Here is a 20502-nt window from a genome sequence, read left to right on the forward strand (position 1 = left end):
GGGGAGATCCTGCCTGCTGAACCTCATTGACTTTTTTGAGGAAGTCACTAAGGCTGTGGATGAGGGTAAGGCAGTACACAACGTCTACCTCGACCTGGCCAAGGCCTTTGATACCATTCCCCACTCAGGTATCATTGATAAACTCACCAAACTAAGCATCAATCCTTACATCATTAGGCAGGTTGCAAACTGGCTCACAGACAGGACCCATAGAGTGAAAGTTGTGGAGTCCAAGTCAGACTGTTGACCAGTCATGAGGGGAGTCTCACAGGGTTTGGTCCTGGGCCCTCTCCTGTTTGGCATCTACTTCTCAGAAGTACAGGCCAACACAGAAGGACTTTGGCTGACCAAGTTCGCTGATGACTGCAAGCTAGGAGTCATTATCAATTTCCCAAGTGATGCAGATATCCTACAAAAGGGCCTCTCTGAGACCAATGACTGGTGTTGGAACCATGGCCTGAAGCTTAATGCCACAAAATGCATTATCATCCCCTTTGGAAAAAACTCAGTTCCCACAAATTATCACATTGATGGGAGCCCACTGAACCCTGAAGGGGCCATAAAAATCTAGGCACCCAGGTCAACAGCCACCTCACCTTCAACCACCACATTGCCACTGTGGTCAGAAAGTCCTTCTATGTGGCACATCTTATAACCAAAGGTTTCACATCCAGGAAGAAAGAGGTCATCATCCCTCTCTACTCATCCTTCATTAGACCACTCATCGAATATAACTCCCCATTTGGTATGTACCTGACCAGAAACCTACAACAGTTGATGAGGCCATAAGGGTACCTCACAAAAAGGATCCTAGGCCTTGGACACATGTCCTACATGGACAGACTCAAGAAACTTCAGCTGTTCTCAGTTTCTTATTGTCTACTTAGAAGTGATCTTTGCTTGACTTACAAAGCCATGACCATCCCAGCCCTACTTGAAATGCTACACCTAAAGAAATCTCAATCCCCCCACTCCACATGCTGCAGAGATCATACCTTGTTACCACAATTAACAGAACATGCTAGAGGGACAGGTACATCTCCCAAAGACTGTCCATACTCTGGAATAAGCTTCCCATTCATGTCAAGCAGAGCACCTTGCTGGCCCTCTTCAAGAGAAATCTTGATGAGTGGATAGGTAACAGAAAGTTCACTCTGGTGAGCATTCCAGTTGCCCTATTGGATAGGGGCATTGTGAACTAACATTGTGTGGCACGGTACCTGGGCATTTTTTTTTTTTTTGGGCTAGGCTTGTAAAGGCTCCAGGGCCATTAGCCTAGTGCACACCTATGAACCTATGAACCTATGTCAAAGTTATGTCAAGTCACTGAAAAGGGACCCAGCTAAATAATGTCTGTCAGCATTAGTTAATATACCCTGGGATTCAATAAACCCCATGTAGGAATAGTGCTATTCCTGCATGGAGTAAACCTTGTCCATGTAGCATTAGCATTAACAGCAGCGTACCTTGCATACTCATAAAGGTGCACTACTGCTAAGGCTACATAGGCACGAAGGCTACTGAGTGCAGGGGGTGTGTTTAAGTAGTGCATGCACATCTAACACTCCCCTGCACTCAGAAAGTGCCATACAGCACTTTTTATATGCATTTCAGTGACTGCGGATATTGAAAGCAAATAAAACAGCTATTTCAGTGTTCACAGACACTGAAATACCTAGTAGATCAGTAAATAAAGACAGGGGGTGTGTGACAGGTTCTGTCACACACCGCCTGCTTTGTTAAAGTGCCATACTGCCCTTTGCAAGTGCTTTCAGTGTCCATGGACACTGAAAGTAGAAAGTCTGGATAGGAAGCAATGCAGGGGGTGTGTGATAGGTGCTGTCACACACCCCCTACATTGTCAAAGCGCCATATGGCACTTTACCTCGCAACTGCACAGATTTTTGCAGAATGCCCATAGTGTTGGCTCACATATTTGATCAGGATCATCTCTCAACTGCACAGCTCCTCACTGAATGTCCATAGTGTTGGCTCACATATTTGGTCAGACATACCTCTGAACTGCACAGCTCTTCGCTGAATGTCAACAGTGTTGGCTCACATATTTGGTTAGGCATACCTCACAACTGCACTGCTCTTCACTGAATGTCCAGAGTGTTAACTCACATATTTGGTCAGGCATACCTTGCAATTGCACAGATCTTTGCAGAATGTCCATAGTGTTGGCTCACATATTTGGTCAGGCATACCTCTTAACTGCACAGCTCTTCGCTAAATGTCCATAGTGTTAGCCCAGATATTTGTTCAGGCATACGTCTCAACTGCACAGATTTTCGCAGAATGTGCATAGTGTTGGCTCATATATTTGGTCAGCCTCATACCTCTCAACTGCACAGATCTTTGCAGAATGTCCAGCTTTTTGCCTCATATTTTTGTTCTGCCCCTCATATAAATTGTGTTTTATTTTTGTATTTAGAAATGATAACAGACATTTGAGTAGCAGATTTCATACCCTTCAGAAAATACATGCTAATGCACAACCTGTGAAATATCGCTCTGACGAACTTAGAAAGTTGATAGAATGACAGGTTGTGCATTACCGAATGTTACATTTAGTATTGTGGATATATCTCATTAAAGTGTTTACATTTTTTTTACATATAAGTAGAGTTTAAGCATAGCTGAAAGTGATGTGCTCTATGTTGTAAGAGCTGAATACAAACTCATAGGCAAAAGCTTCAATGACGAAATTGCATAGTGGTTAGTACTCCAGCTTGGCATGCACAAGTTCAGGGTTGGAGTACCAAGGCAGTCCATTCTTTTTGTAAATGGGAAAGCATTGTTAAATGAATTTTATTTTTATTTTTTCATAATAATGTAGGAATTACTATAAGTTAACCAGAGAAGTGTATCTGTTCCAGTATTGCTGTGTCAGTAGATATATGATGTGAACTGTGCTATCACCCTTTTTATTTCCCCTTTTTTTTTAAATTAAGGCATGCATAAGCGTGTTTAAATGGGTTTAAGCAGTGTTAAGTGATACTAAGCAGGATTAAGCACCATTAGGGCTAAATGGCTTTTAGCACTGCTTAGTGTCATGCAAACCCACTTACAACTGCTTAAAACTGCTCTAATCTCTCTGTCTCCAGCAGCCACTGTTCTGCGTAGCAACAAAATGATCAACCCTGGTTAGTTTCAAACCCAGGACCCTGTGGGACCCCGTATACTGCAGTCAGAAAAAATACCACTACACCATATGAGCTGTGAGGGCTAGCAGTGTTTCAGTAAATAAATATATCATGTGTAATGGTCATCTAACATTAGGGAAAAACAGCTATAGAATCAATAATGATTTGCCATATATATATATATATATATATATATATATATATATATATATATATATATAATAGAATTAAATTTCGCTAATCATGCCTACCAGACATGCATAACACTGCCATACTTACTAAAACATGGTAGGCATGATTATAAATTTAATTCTCTACCTGTTAAAAGTCCGTGATATATATATATATATATATATATATATATATATATATATATATATATATATATATATATATATATATATATATATATATATATATATATATATATATACACAAATATATACATATATTTATATATATATATAAACAAAAAAAAAACAAGTGGAGACTAGAGGGATACACACAAACTTTTTTAATGAACCAAAAGATGAGCGCTTTATTCCAACATAAAAAAACAACTGGACTTCATCAGATAAATTTACCAAAAAACATACTGTTAAATAGATCATTACACGTTAAACAATCACCTAAACACTTTTTAATTACCCAATTAATAATTAAGTAAATATTAAAAGTAACTAAACAAATATTAAAGGATATTATGCAGTTTCCATTAAATAAATTACAAGCTTCAACTCTTAAAAGATATAGTGATAATAATGATAGTGATAATAAATATGATGAACACTAATCCTAACTTCATCTTTAAAATCATCTTAAAAAATTTAAAATAAATATCAGAAAACCAGCCACAACAATGGATCACAATGAATAATAAAGTCTAAATTAGCCCTAAGTATAATTTGTGTATATATCCAGTTAACAGCAGCTTTAAATATTTTGTCTTAAATATTATTTTTTTTTAATTAATTTGCAAAACAAGTAAGACATCATTAAAAAGCAGTGACTAAAAATTTAAATAATCCCCCAATACTTTTCATATGACAATACTTAACAGTTGTAAGTATTAACTTAAATTAGGTGTGTCTTCACCTCTCGAGTGCTTTTAATTTCAACAAGCAATAGACAGAACAAACTTCATTTAACCCTGCCCATGTACATGCATTAAATTTTAACTGCTATAACAGTTCTTTCTTTTCTAAATCGAGGCCTATTGGGCCACCTCTTGATTTAGTTCTAATCTCATCAATGGCCATAGAGTTAAAAGAATGGTCCGGGTATTCCATCACATGCCTAGCTAGCACATTAGTATCCTTACATTTCATAATACTGTATTCATTTTATATATCCTGTCCTGGAATATACGTTTAGTTTCCCTATGTAGAAACAGGGACAGTCCTGACAAAATTGTCACATATACTATATTTTTAGAATCACAATTAAACTTATTATTAAGATAATATTTTATACCTCTGATCATAAAACTTTCACCTACTTTGATTTTAACACAATAGGGACATCAGCCACATTTCACCATTGATTTATAACTGTTAGATCTATAACCAAGGTTAATTTGCTACAAAATGTTTTTTAAAATTCACACCTTTATGAAACACAATTTTAGGCGCATCAACCACCTTGTTTCTAACATGCTTGTCATTTAATAAAATGTCATAATTCTTATTTAAAACCAATCTAACAAATTTATAATCACTACTATATGTTGTAATAAAAGCCAGTATGTAATACATACTGATTGTGATTTCAGACCTAGGGACCATACTAGTGTCATGTTGACAAATATTCACCACTAAGCTTTTATTATCCAAAATGGGGTGAAAAAAAAATTGCCTTCTTTTGTTACCGACCTCTAACATCAATTTGTGTAACAATTTAAAAGGATAACCTCTCCTTGTAAACATGGTGCACAACAATTCACATTATTGAATAAAATCATCATCCCTGAGACAATTCTCGCTGCTCTAACGAGTTGGCCTTTTACCACTGATCTTTTTTGATGATAAGGTTGGGAACTGGTGTAATGTAAAAAGGAATTTGAATATGTTAGTTTACAGTAAATAGTAGAGGCATACTTATTGTTGATCTTATCCTTCTTTGAACAAACATCTAAATATACTAGTTCGTCCCTACTGGTCGTGTAAGTAAACTTCAAGAATTCTGTTGTACCATTAATATATTCCATAAAGTGGTGTAATTCATGTTTCATAGTGTCCCAGATGATACAAATATCATACAGGTAACTAGTGTATAGTCTCAATGTAGCCCTGTATTCACTTATTAATACAAAAGTGCGTTCCCAATATCCCATCACCATGTTGGCGAAAATTGCCCCACATGATGAACCCATTGCCACACCACTTTCTTGTAAAAAAATATTTGCCCTCAAAGTAAATAAAATTATTACTAAGGACTAATTCAAATAACACCCCAATGTACAAATCCTTAACATCAATGGCCATCATTATATCTTCTGCATGAAAATCCAAATCATTAATACTTTGCAGAAATTTCCATGGGTCCTTATACATTTACTTCTCACCTACTAAAAAGTTCTTTAACTCCAAATCTAAAAATTTAGCACAGCCCAAAGTTACATAATTCCTCCTGTCTACAATTGAACACATAGGGGGGTTATCAATACTCTTATGTAACTTCAGGACTCCAAATATAGTAGGAACCTTAGGGGAAAACATGTTGAGATAATTACAGAGTTCAGTTCAACAAGTATACTACCCTCAATAAGAAGATCATTCAAAACGCCATATATTCTGTTCTTAGCACCATTCATTTAATTTAAGGATACTTTCTTATATGATTCCGTGGTCAAAATTTCAAACATCTTATTATAATCCCAAAGGTCCATCATAACCAGACTGCCCCCTTTGTCTGGGTTCATTATTCTGATCCTTTGCTCTCTTAAGAAAACTGAAAGATCCTTTCCAACTTTGTCAAGTTCATATTTACTCTTTTATTCACTTTTTTATTGTTCAATTTACTGGTGTTCATACTCCTAACATCCAACTCACACATCTTCTTCAACAATTCTAACATTGGATGGAGTAGGGGATTAACGGTGCTAGGAACTCTATACATACTTGTGTTATACTCTTCATTCGCACATAATTTAAGATTTATTTTCCTTAAAAATAGCTTAATGTCTATCAAAATGTTAGAAATATGCAAGCCCTTGTCTGGAACAAACGTCAATCCCTTAGCTAACCCCTTGGTCCCAAATCCACATGATCAGTAATACAACATCAAGTTCAAATGTAAATACCATTGTGGTACAAAAGGAGTAGTTTACATTGTGAGGTGTCAGTCATGTGAAGGATTTTATATTGGCAAGACAATTATGGGTTTAAGGGAGAGAATTTATCAACATATATACAGTATTAAGAACAATGATGAAAAGAATTCTCTGTGTAAGCATATTAAAGAGAACGTGTCCCATACTTTTAAATTTAACATTATTGATCGTGTGGATTTGGGACCTAGGGGTGGAGCTTCTGATATTTTTTGGAATTCAGAGAAATGAAATGGCAATTAAACCACCAAGCATCTCAATTCTCAGGTCTTAATGATGTTATTTCTATCAGTAGTGCCTTAAGATTCAAAGCCATGTTCATGTTACAACATTAGTGCTTTTTATACATACATTTTTTTCTTTTCTTAGATTCTCAAAATATGTAACCTAATGTCACGTTTGGTAGAAGTTAATCAATGTGATAAGCTGAGAGTGTAATTTGCTGTCATTGTACAATTTTAGTAAGCAGGTCTTGAATGGGGGTTGTTTTGTTAATTGCTAATTTTTAATTAACTGGTCACATGGATTGAAGGAAATAAAGGTTGTGTTTTTGTGTTTATAAGAAGTGTTGGTGCACTTTGTGTTAATTCTGATGAAGTCTCTGATATTTGTAGATGAAAGCGCCAAATCTGGTAATAAAGTGAGTTATTCATTGCTGGCCGCCTGTTTCTTGTTTTTACAATAGTCTGTGGAGTTTGTGTTTTTTACTAGTGTTATTTGCGATGGTGATGGACAGGTTAACAGACAAGATCAGACAGGAGGCCTCATGGACTATGATGTTTGCAGATGACATTGTGATCTGTAATGAGAGTAGGAACCAAGTTGAGGAGACCCTGGAGAGGTGGAGATAAGCTCTAGAGAGGAGAGCAATAAAGGTCAGCAGGACAGAATATATGTGTGTGAATGAGAGGGAGGATAGAGGAATGGTGAGGATGCAGGGAGTAGAGTTGGCGAAGGTGGATGGGTTTTAATACTTGGGAACAGCCTTTCAGAGTAATGCTGAGTGTGGAAGAGAGTTGAAGAAGAGAGTGCAGGCAGGTTGGAGTGGGTGGAGAAGAGTGTCAGGAGTGATTTGTGACAGAGTGTCAGGAGTGATTTGTGACAGGTAAGAGTGGAAAGGAAGGTCTATAAGATGGTAGTGAGACCAGCTATGTTATATGGGTTGGAGACGGTGGCATTGACAAAATGGTAGAGTCAGAGCTGGAGGTAGCAGAGTTAAAGATGTTAAGATTTGCAGTGGGTATAATGAGAATGGACAGGATTGGAAATTAGCATATTAGAGGGTCTGCTCAGGTTGGACAGTTTGGAGACAAAACCAGAGAGGTGAGATTGCGTTGGTTTGGACATGTGCTGATGAGGGATACTGGGTATAATGGCAGAAGGATGCTAAGCATGGAGTTGCCAGGTAAGAGGAAAAGAGGGAGGCCTAAGATAAGGTTTAGGGATGTGGTGAAAGAGTACATATAGGTGGTTGGTGTGACAGAGCAAGATGCAGAGGACAGGAAGAAATGGAAACAGATGATCCACTGTGGCGACCCCTAATAGGAGAAGCTGAAAGCAAAAGAACAATATATATAGCTATCATATAACTATATATATATATATATATATATATATATATATATATATATATATATATATATATATATATATATATATATATATATATATATATATATATATATATATAGTTACACAGACAGATGTAGAAATAGATGTATGCCAACACATAAATGCACACACACAAAACTATATGCATAATTCTAAAGCATCAATGAGTCCCTGCCACTGACAAATAAACACTATGTTGGCCTTCTTTTCAACTCAGATTTGTCATCTACTCTATTTGTGAATGTCAGTAGACTTGTTTGGTTTACTCTCAGCCTAGTGATCAGACATCCTGCCTTCACAGAAATATTCCCTACAGTCTGAGCTCCCTTTCCACATGTATCATTACAGATATTTTACAGAAATAGGCTTTCTTGCCACTACTACTGCCTTGTCTTGTGATTTGATCTGGGAACTAGTGTTTGTTGACCACATACATTGATGATTTACCTTTGTTATGCTATTTTACATATTATTAGTTTTCTTTAGTTCTGCATTGTATGCTTATGCTTACGCTCTTTGTAATACATAGTTTTAATTGTGTTCCCTTTTATGTTGTGCTTTTTATTTCCCTGTTTCAATTTTTTGTTTTACTTATTTGACTTTAATATGCAAAATTGTATGTGTAATATTTTCTTTATACCATTGCTTTGCCCTTCATTATTTGTCCTTAATATGTTGCTAACATTGTATTTAATTTCTGAAATGTATCTCTTTATTGTAGGTTCACATGTTTGTGTGAAAGTACTGACAATCAGTGGAGAGACCACTACAAGCTAATCCAATCATGTCCAATGGCTTACTCCTGAAACTAAAACCCTCCTCAAGCTAAGGGACTAGGCCTGCATCTCATGGCATACTAGCAAATCTCAGGTAGATCTTGTAACCTTCCTACAACTTAGAAACAAGGTTAAACATCAAATCAGAGAAGACAAAAAAACTACTACGCTAACATGCAACTTAAATATCAAAAAATCCACAGAAATTTTAGGCTACAATCAATAATATTCTTCATCCCGGTGACACTACTACTCAATCCCCCACATTAACAAACAGCTCAGGAACTATTGCTGAACAATTTAATAAATTCTTTACAGAAATCATACCAGCTCTTACTAAAACAAATCCTATTAATACTCAAACAACACTCAATCCAAACAACAACATACATTGTTCAATTGTTCCTTTTCATTCCACCCCATCCCCACCAAAATTATAGAGAAACTCCTAAAAAAACTAAAACCCACTGCAATTGCAGCACATGGTCTTCCATCAGAATTTCTAAAAATATTAGCTGAAGCTATCTCCTACCCTGTTTCTAGCCTGCTTAACTGCTCCATTGTTGAAAACTATGTTCCCCTTCTCTCTGGAAAATTGCCCACATAATTCCCTTGCACAAAGGAGGATTATCAATTGAACTTGCTAATTATAGACCCATTGCTATTCTTTCCTCACTTTCCAAACTTTTGGAGAAATGCATACATTTACAACTTATGAAATACCTTACATCTAATAACTTTCTTGCTGTTTGCCAACACGGTTTCAGACCTTCTCACAGTACAACTGCGGCTCTTCTCAGCTTCACCAATATGATTAACCAATATAGGAACACTGGTAACTTAGTCTCATCAGTTTTCCTTGACATGTCTAAATCTTTTGACACTGTTTCCTATAAAAAACTTTCGACTATTCTCTCCGACCTAAAAATTAGTCACTCTAGTCTCTCCAGGGTTGTCAAACTCTCAGCTCATACTCAATCCCAACAAAACTAAACTTATGATCTTTCAACCTACCAAATCATTTGACTCCTCTCTAACATTCCATATCACATCCAAAAACATCACAATAAGCACCCTTGATTCTACTATCAAACTACTTGGAGTCTTAATAGATGATAAGCTAAGATTCGACTCTCATATATCACAAACAATTAAGAAAGTTCATAAAAAGATGGTTACCCTCTATAGAAATAATAAATTCTTAACAGATTCCTCTAGAGTTGCCATTGCAAGAACACACCTCATGGCAACTTTACTACATGCCTCTTCTATCCTTACCAACCTAAAAAAAAAAGACAGAAAAATTAAATACTTGCTACAGCAAAATTGCTAAGTTTGCCACTAGTTCAGCTTATAGGTCTCATCACTGTCTATCTCTAAAACAACTTTCCTGGCTGGAATTTCCACATCTTCTAGCTTGTAACCAATTAATCATGGCCCACAAGTTACTCTATAACCCTGAAAAGATAACCAGCTCTCCAATACCTATTGCTTCCCTACCATAACACTGGTTCACTTTATTCAACTAATAAATCTTTATTTCCAGTCTCTAATGCCAATAATTCTGCAGGACAATCCCTTTATTCTTGCTTCATTTCTAAAGTCTGGAACTCTTTACCCCACAATGTCAGATCTACTAACAGCATAACCCAATTTAAGAAACTACTCAAACTGTATTTATCAGATACATGGCAATGCTCATGCAATGCCCTTGGCTGATCACTTCTATCCATATCTGATTTCTCCTGCCTCTCTATCTCTCTCTGCCCACTAAACTACTCAATGTCTGTTGATCTACACAGTGGATTATTTTTATTTTAATGCTAACTTGAATTATCTATGTATAATATTTTTGTTGTTACTCTGATTTCTGTATTTATTTGTACTATACCCATATATTCTAAATTACTACTGTACACATTTCACATGTGCATTTATTTGAATATTCTAAGTTTGTTTTACACTTTTTAAATTGAATATGTCTGTGTTACATATCTCTATGCTGTATTTTCTTTATGTGGAGCTTTTCTCCCCGGGCCTCCGTTGATAATGGGCTTTGCCCAGTTGGACTTTCCCAGTAAACAAATGTAAAATAAATAAATAAATATTCAAAAGTTACCTTCGGCCTCAAGAAGGGGAATGCAAGCTAGGCCAGGGCAAATATGAAACTCCTCTTTCAACTATCTAGGTTTATTTTGAAGGTGATAAAGGTGATACTCTGCTTGACATGTAGAAGAAGTTTTTTTACAAAGGTGGAGGATTCTGTCATCAAGTAAGTAACTTTGCATATACACTCCCTTGAAATAATTTGGTGGAGGTGTTTACTGTTCACCTTTTCCCCCTATATGATAGCCAAATTATGAAACAGGTTTGCAGCCTTCTAAGAATCAATGAGTCAGTAAAAGCAATTAACTACAATAATTGTAAAAGTATCATGGAAAATGTGTTATCACCTAACATAGATTTACTGATGTAAAGTGAGAGAGTTGGTTCATATATTTTCTTTCCATGTAAAAAAATGTATATTTATCTTTCCATGTAAACAATCATTGTATATTTAGAAAGCAGAAAAGATGCTTGTGCATTTAACATTCACTATTAAATGTTTGGTGTGGGGTTGATAACTGCCTGATGTTTCAAATGGATATAATTTGAATTAATGGCCTCCTGCACAGAAATGTTGCATTGCCATCTGCTCAAGCAGCATATAGCTAGATGATCTTTTAATTACTTATTTTCAAGAGCTAAGCATGTTACTTGCAATAAGTTACATCAAGCCTCATGTTGCATACGTTTATGTCATTTACAATTTCATGGCATGTTTACATTGTTGAGTTTACATGTAGATTTTTGTATTCTCAGCAGGATGAAATGGGAGGGCTCTTGTAAGAAGTTGCTTGACCATAATTTTGACAACATTAATTTATGTTAATATTTTATATATCTTAGCTGAAATTACAATAATTCTTGTAAATATTATATATTATCTTCCTTTGGCACATTTACCATAAACTTTGGCTTATTCTGTTATCATCTCTCATTCTTGCTAATGTAAAATGTTTTCTTGCTCATTATACTTTTTTCAGTTATAATTTGCTCAACCCGAGCCCAAGTTATGACAGAAAAGGGTCATTAGACTCACCCACTTATCCAGATAACAAACCAAAATAAGTAAATAAACTTTATGAATGTATTGCATGAACCCACATAGCACATATCCATATAGACTGAGTTTCTGTAAAGCTATCCAGAACCAAAATGCATTACAATGCTTTATATGTCTATATGAGGATCACAAGGGCATTTTCCTAAGTGTGGTAGTGCCAACACATCTTGTGCTGACTACCACAATCCAGTCATATATTTATATATATTCAAGCTAGAAATCCAACTGAAGCTTCTGTCTGGAGTCCCCGTCTATCAGAATATATTGTATATTAGACATCATGACCGGAGGAGCTTCAAGTCAAATTGCTGCACTATTATTTTTCATGATGCTCCCTTGGTATATTACAGTGTATATTATAGTGTCCATCTATTCTCCTGCTTTTCTCTCCTTGGTCACCTATTTCAACCATGAAAAGTTTTGCTGTCATTACTAATTTTACCACGATCTATGCAATACATTATGATTTTACATCTGATAACGATGTAACTGTTTTAGGGTCTGGATAGCTGGTTTGTTCCACTACTCTCCATTCCACTCCTGAAAAATCAACAGAATGGTTTAGCGGGACAAATATATCTTACAGAAGATACTGATGCTCTGGAAAAGTACCCCCATCCACATAAGACAAAGTTCTTCCCTGTCCATATTCGAGAGCAACTTGGGATCTGTGGATAGGAAACAAAAAAATTACCCCGGGACTGCCCCTTTTACTACTAATAGACAGAAGTAGCTCTTAAATGCTTTATCCCATGCATGAGTCCCCTCAAATTATCTATGTTATGATCCCAGTTAATATATAATTATTGACTATGTGATGGGTAAGGTCAGAGGTTAATTCGAGCATAAGAAGGGAAACTGAATTGCTTAGGCCACAAGGGCAAATAGCCTAATAATTACCTATGAACCTATTAACTACTCTGTTATTATGAATATTACTCATTAGGCATATTTGATATCTTCTTGGATTCAAAATCATCATCATCATCAAGTCACTTTTTTCCATTTTTTTTATGGGCTCGGGGTGTTGTGTCAACTATCACCATCTCTCTACCACTTTATTCAATGCCAGTCTCCTAACTTCTTCAACACTTAAGCCTGACTGTAGCAGGTCTTATCTCACATAATCCATCCACCTCTTTGCTAGATGCCTTAGTTTTCTCTTGCCTTCTTCCTGTCTGTCCCAAATCTTCTTCAACAGATTGTCTTCTGCTTTACTGCACGTGCCCAAACCACCATAATCTGTTTTCTTTGACCTTATTTACAATTGGAGCTACTTTGGCTTCTGCTCTTATAGCCTCATTTCTTCATCTGTCCCATACTGTGCACCACCTGTCTCAGGCACTTCCTCTCCATCACCTCTAGCTTCCTTAACTGCTTTGCTTTTACCGCCCAGGTTTTTTTACCATACAGTATTGATCTCATGACTGTTTCGTACACCTTATTTTTCAGCTTCTGTAGCATTCCTCTGTCATATACTACATCTGACACTCTGTGCTAATTTGCTGCAGCCCCTCTTATTTTAGTTTGACCTCCTCATTCAGACTTCCCTTCTCCTCAACAACCCCCTCACAGATGCTTGAAGCTGTTAACCTGTTCCACTATTTTCCCTTCAATCTTAGCTCTTAGCTACTTTTGATTTCCCCTATTTGCTACTATTACAACTGTTTTATTTGTACTTAATTTCATCCCATGTGCCTTCAGTTTTGCATTCAATTCCCTATCCCTTGGTGAAGTTCTTGCTCAGAGTCTGCCTGTAATGCCACATCATCTGCATACAGCAGCTGTGTTGATCTGTTCCATCTGACTTTTTCTCTAATGTAGTCCATCAACTCGATTTAAAAGATTAGCTTTATACATTATAGGGTTTGATTCTTTGTTCTAAATATGTCTTAATATCTTGTAGCATTCTTTCATACTAGTTACTGTGTCACTTTCAAGCTATATGTTATAATTTCATTTTAAGTAACTTGCTTTATAAAGACATATTCTGTATATGTTACTGTATTTACTATCTGTAACACTGTTTCTACTTCTGCACCAATTAATGTTTATATTTTTTTCTGTATCTTTGTTCTTGTTGGAGCTTTTCTCCCTGGGCCTCCACTGAAAATGGGCTCTTTTAAGCCCAGTGGACTTTCCCGGTAAACAAATGCAATAAAATAAAATAAATAAATAAATGTTTACTTTGTTCTCTTACTGATAGGTACTCTTATTCTCTTTTAATCATTTTTCTTATTTATAATAACTTATTTTCTGTCCGTTATATATATTTTATAGCTTCTTGTGCATTGCCTTGAATTTTGAATACATCATTTGAATTTTGAACTGTCAATATCTTATTGTTGTATTTAGTGTCTGTTGTCTTAATGTAAATTGTGTTATTTATTTACATTTGTTGAAGTGGATCTGGTCATGTCTGAAAAAACTCATATGATCAGACCAACTACCTAGTTAACACACCTAATTAATAAATGCATCAATCAATCAATCAATCAATCAATCAATCAATTAATCAATCAATCAATCTTCTGTCAATGCCATCATCTGCTGGATAGGATGACTACATTGATCATGAGAGATAATTATTAAATATCACCTGACAGTCTAGCACAGAGTGCTAAGGGTATGAGTTGCTAACAAGCTTTACCCTTTAGTTATGGGTTTGAAACCCTCAGTTTTCACTTGCAAATTATCTGACTGCAATCAAATCATTTGCACCCAGCAAGCTTTCATTCACTCATGCATGCATTCAGTCAGTCTGCAGTTACTGACTTAATTTAAAGGGAGGGTCAAGGGGAGCAGACCTTGTCCTGGCAGTTAGTGAACACAAGACATAGAAACCCATCCTGAACAGGGCAAAAACCTGTTGCATCACACACATGCACATACACACATACCACTGGGTACCTAATAAAATCATAAGTTTACCCACAGCGCATCTTTGGGCTGTGGATAGAAACTGAAACACTCAGTGACAACCTACATGGGCGCAGAGAGGAAATTATACTGAAGAACCAAGATGTGTGAGGCAGTAAATTTAGCTGCACCACTGTGTTTAGTTAGTGAGTAGATAAAGTAAACTTGGATAATACTCATCTCTGCTTAGCCATACCCTGCCAGCAAACCCTTGTTGATAACATGTTGCATATCTCATGATGATGCTGGTAAGGCATATGATAGAGTCCCCTGCTTCTAAACCCTAAATATGATATCCTTGTGTACACTATAAATTACAATAGCTAATCATTATTCCTTGGTCTTTGAATGGGTGGTCTAAACATCATATTGGCTTTGTGGAGTTTTCACTACTTTTAACAATATAATTCTAAATTGGTTGATTTTCTCATTGACGTATCTTGCACTTATTAGGATGCTAAATTCAGCAGTTTACATGTTGATACTGCCATTTCATCCTTTGTAGAATATTAGCCGATGAAACAGGCTAGAAATGCCTGAGTAGTTCAACTTTTAGGATTACATCTGGTCTTATTACACTTTGTAGAGCAAAGTGCATTTGGCAGCCAACTTAAGGTCAATGTCTTGAGAACGTTTCATGAGCAATGTAAGAGGAATGTAAGTGTCAAAGTACACATTGAAGAAGTCTGTGTCATAAAAGTGTCAATGATGAGTCTTACAAAGTTCGTGTAAACTGAAAACATAGCAGACTCACATCAAGTTTTATAGGTTCATAGATGTGTACGAGGTTAATGGCCCTAGAGCCTTTACAAGCCTGGCCCATAGGATTGCACCGGTATCGTGCCACCCAACATTAGTTCCTAGTGCTTCTATTGAGCAGAGCAACTAGAGTGAACCCCAGGGTGAATTTTCTATTTTCCTCTTGAAGAGGGCTAGGAAGGTGCTCTGATTGACATGTATGAGAAGTCTATTCCATAGCCTGGGCAGTCTCTGGGTTATGAACTTGTCCCCCCAGCATGTTCTGTTGATTGTGGTAATAAGGTTGAGGTTTCTGGAGTGTGTGGTGCGGAGGGTTTGGGATTTCTTTAGATGTAGCACTTCTAACAGAGCTGGGTCAGACATGGCTTTGTAAGTCAAGCAGAGATCACCTCTAAGTAGGCAATATGAGACAGAATAGTTGGAGTTTTTGTGTCTGTCCATATAGGACAAGTGTTTAAGGCCTAGGATCATCTTTGTGAGGTACTTTTGTGGCCTCTCCAGTTGTTGCAGCTGTCTAGTGAGGTAAATGCCAAATGGGGCATTGTACTCGATGACTGGCCTAACGAGGGAAGAGTCAAGGGAGACAATGACCTCTTTCTTACTGGATGTAAAACCCTTAGTAATGAGATGTGCCACATAGAAGGACTTTCTGACCACAGTGGCAATGTGGTGGTCAAAAGAGGTTGCTGTCAACCTGTGTTCCCAGATCTCTTATAATGCCTTCTGTGTTCAATGGACTACCATCGATGTGGTAATTCATGGGAACTCAGTTTTTCATAGGGGATGACAACACATTTTTTGGCATTGAGCTTAAGGCCATCATTCTGACACCAATCGTTGGTCTCAGTAAAGCCTTTCTGCAGGATGTCAAGATCACTTTGGGGAGTTAATTATAGCTCCCAACTTTCAATTGTCTGCAAACTTTGTCAGCCAGTCTCTTTGTGTTGGCCTGGACTTCAGAGAAGTAGATACCAAACAGGAGAGAACCCAGGACCAAACCCTGTGGGACTCCACCAATGACTGGTTGGCAGTTTGACTTGGAGTCAGCTACTTTCACACTGTGGGTTCTACCTGTGAGCCAGTTTGCAACCTAGTGATACAGGGGTCGGTTGATGCCTAGCTTAGTGAGTTTTTCTATGATTCCTGAGTGAGGAATGGTATCAAAGGCCTTGGCCAGATCAAGGTAGGCTGTATGAACCAACTTGCCTTCATCCACAGCTCTGGTGACTGACTCAAAGAAGTTGACCAAGCTGAGCAGGCATCATCTACCCTTCACCTGGTGGACCTCTTTGAGACAGTTACCAAGGCTATAGATGAGGGAAAGGTGGTCCACACAGCCTACCTAGACCTTGCAAAGGCCTTCGACACCATTCCCCACTCAGGTATTATAGACAAGCTCACCAGCCTGAACATAAACCCCTATGTCATGAGATGGGTTGCCAGCTGGCTCATGGACAGAACCCACATGGTAAGAGTTGCAGAAGCTAGGTCTGACTCTAAACCGGTTACAATTGGCATTCCCCAGGGCTCAGTCATAGGGCTCCTCCTGTTTGGCATATACTTCTCAGAGGTACAGGCAAGCACAGGAGGACGATGACTGACCAAGTTCGTAGATGACTGCAAACTAGGGGCTATAATTGACTCTCCAGCTGACACAGACATCCTCCAAAAGAGTCTCACTAAGACAGATATCTGGTGTCAAAACCATGGCCTCAAGCTAAATGCCAAAAAGTGCATAGTAATCCCCTTTGGAAAAAACAAAGTACCCACAAACTACCACATAGGTGGTAGCCCCCTAAATACAGAAGACGTAATAAGGGATCTGGAGACCCAAGTAGATAGTAACCGCTCCTTTGATAATCACATTGCCAAAGTGGTTAGAAAATTCTTCTATGTGGCCCACCTAATCACAAAAGGGTTTGCATCCAGATCGAAAGAGGTCATTGGGCCCCTCTACGCATCACTCATCAGACCCATCATAGAATACAGTGCCCCATTTGCGATGTACCTTACAAGACGCCTGCAACAACTGGAAAGACCACAGAAGTACCTCAGCAAGAGGATCACTGGCCTCAAGCAGATACCCTATGCAGCTCGACTGAAGAAACTCCAGCTGTACTTGTTTGCATACCGCCTAGTCAGACGTGATCTCTGCCTGACATGCAAGGCCATGTCCAACCCAGAATTTATGGACATGCTCCACCTAAAGAAAGCCATATCCCCTCGAGTCACACACTCCAGGGATCTAAACCTCACCACAACAATAATAAATAGGACATGCTGGAGGGATAGATTCCTGTCCCAGAGACTTCCCATTCTCTGGAACAAGATTCCAATCTACATTAGGCAGTGCTCCTCACTAACCCTCTTCAAGAGAAACCTTGATGAGTGGATGGGAAACAGAAAGTTTACCCCAGGGATCACTTCAATGGCTCTGCTGGACAGAGGCACAGGGAACTAATCTAAGGGGACAGCAAAAGCCAACACATTCCGGCTAGGCTTATAAATGCCTTCGGGCAGATAGCCTAGTACCTACCTATGAACCTATGAACCTATTCACAAAACCAAAATGTGTGGGATCCAGAGATTTGAGATTCCTTATATCCTCGTTTATTAGGTCCATGATGATGCATCCAATAGCTTTGCATATCAGACTCATCAGGCTAATGGGGTGATAGTTCCCAGGGTCTGTAGTCGCTCCTCCTTTGTGGAGAGGGATGACTATAACAGTGCGCCATTTGGTAGGGACAAAGCCTGAGGTGAAACTTTGATAGAACAGAACACACAAGGGAGGTGCCAGTTCACTATGTAGTTCATGTAGAACACAGCCAGGGATATTGTCAGGTCCCATAGAAGCTGTATTCTTGAACTTGGACAGTGCTGTTTTAACCTGCGCAGCAGTAATACTGGGTGCCTGGCAATCTACTGGTACTGTGACTGGTCCTTTGAGTGAGGAGATAGGGGTAAAGTTGGCACTGAATCCGTCGGCCAGTATAGTGGCAATATCTGTTGGCTCAATATAGGAGGAACCATTGTGCAGTAGCTCAGAGCAAATCTGGGTATTGCCATGGAAATTCTTTACATAACTATAGAAGGCCTTGTGGTTGTCTTTACTATCTGCTGCAATTCTGTTTTCACAGCTAGCTTTAGAGGATTTGATGAAGGATCTCAACTTTTTGTTGAGGCTGATAAGGGAGTTTTTCCAGTCTTGGGACTTCACCTTATTCCGCATCAGTTTCCTCCTTCTGTTGTAGAGTTTGTCTCCCAGATGTTGCCTCTATTCTGGAATAAACTTCCAATACAGGTTAAACAGAGCCCCTCGTTAACCCTTTTTAAGCGTAACTTGGTTGACTGGATGGGAAACTGTAAATTCTCATCAGGGGATTTAACCTGTGTCTCTCTTGGATAGGGGCAGTCAGTAATGATTTATATCTGCTTATAACATTTATACCCTTAAGGGAACAAGGGTTGATCTTGGCTAGACTTGCAAGGGTGATAAAGCCATTAGCCTAGTAACCTACTATGAACCTATTTATTTAACATTTGTTTAGTGGAAAAGTTTGACTGGGACAGAGCCCATTTTCAGCAGAGGCCCATGGAGAAACAATCCAGATGCATGTTTTGCAAATGTAGGAAACCAGAGCACCTTAAGGAAACCCACATGAACGCAGGAACACACAGAAGGCACCACAGTCAAGAATCAAACCGAAGGACCTCTTGCTGTGAGGCAACAATGTTAACCGCTGCACCACTGCACTGCCAAAAACTTTATATATTTTTTTTATTTTTTCATCTATATTACTGAAAGTCATCTCTTGAAACAAAGCAGAAGCTTGAACTTCCTTTTGCTGAACAGATGCAGAATCCATCCCAGACACTGTTTTCTCTTCAACCCTTCTGGTTAATTTTCTTTCAGTCTTTCCAAATTTCTTCTTTGCTGGCTTCCAGGCAGTGTACTTACTTGACAGTAACTGAATTTTACCCAAAAAACAGTTTCAATGACACCCCTTTTATCAGTTTTTGTTTTCACACTAGCAGAGGTAACGTTAAGCTGCTGATCAATGTGTAACCATCTTGGAAGTACTCCAACCAAAATTCACAATTATTCAGAATAAACATTTGCATATGAGCTTGACAATTCGGAATTCTAAAAATCAAAACTGTAGAAGTGTACACATTTTACCAAACTTATCAATAGCTTTACCGTCCTTGTCAGAAAGAGAGTGATTAGAATTAACAAAAATGCTTGGTAGCAGCTGGAGTAAACACAGCTATACCTGCAAAGTCAGGTCTGGGATGATATAAAAATTTGCAAGACTGAAGAACTTTGTACCTTCTATCTGCTTTCTTAGGGGAAACAGGTTGCCTGTCAGGGAAATCGCAGGCTGTGACAAAGACATCTTCCAGTGCTGGTAATGCTGTGGGATGGGTGAAAGTTCTGGAAATTGCACTTGTAGAAAATCCTAGTATTTTCTGATGGACTAAGAAACATCAGTGTTCTCCCATTGAAAACATTGACACGTTCTGGAAATAGTCTCAGAGAAAGTGAATCCCTCATTGGGTAATTCATATACCATACTCTCCTCAGAATCTGAAGCTGAAACCTAAGGAGAAAAACATGCATCTACCTTTTCATATATCTGTACAGATTTAGCATCTTAAAATTCTTCCAAGAAAGAGGAATATTGTTTCCTTTAACCAGAAGCCACATTACAAGGAGGGTCAGTAGCCTATGCACGACCCCAAGCCAAGTTCAACAAATTAATCTTGTTCAGTGAAACTGACAGGAAAAGT

The sequence above is a fragment of the Protopterus annectens genome, chromosome 3.part1 (genome assembly GCF_019279795.1).
Source record: "Protopterus annectens isolate FY-2018-M chromosome 3.part1, PAN1.0, whole genome shotgun sequence".
Lineage (NCBI taxonomy): Eukaryota > Metazoa > Chordata > Ceratodontiformes > Protopteridae > Protopterus > Protopterus annectens.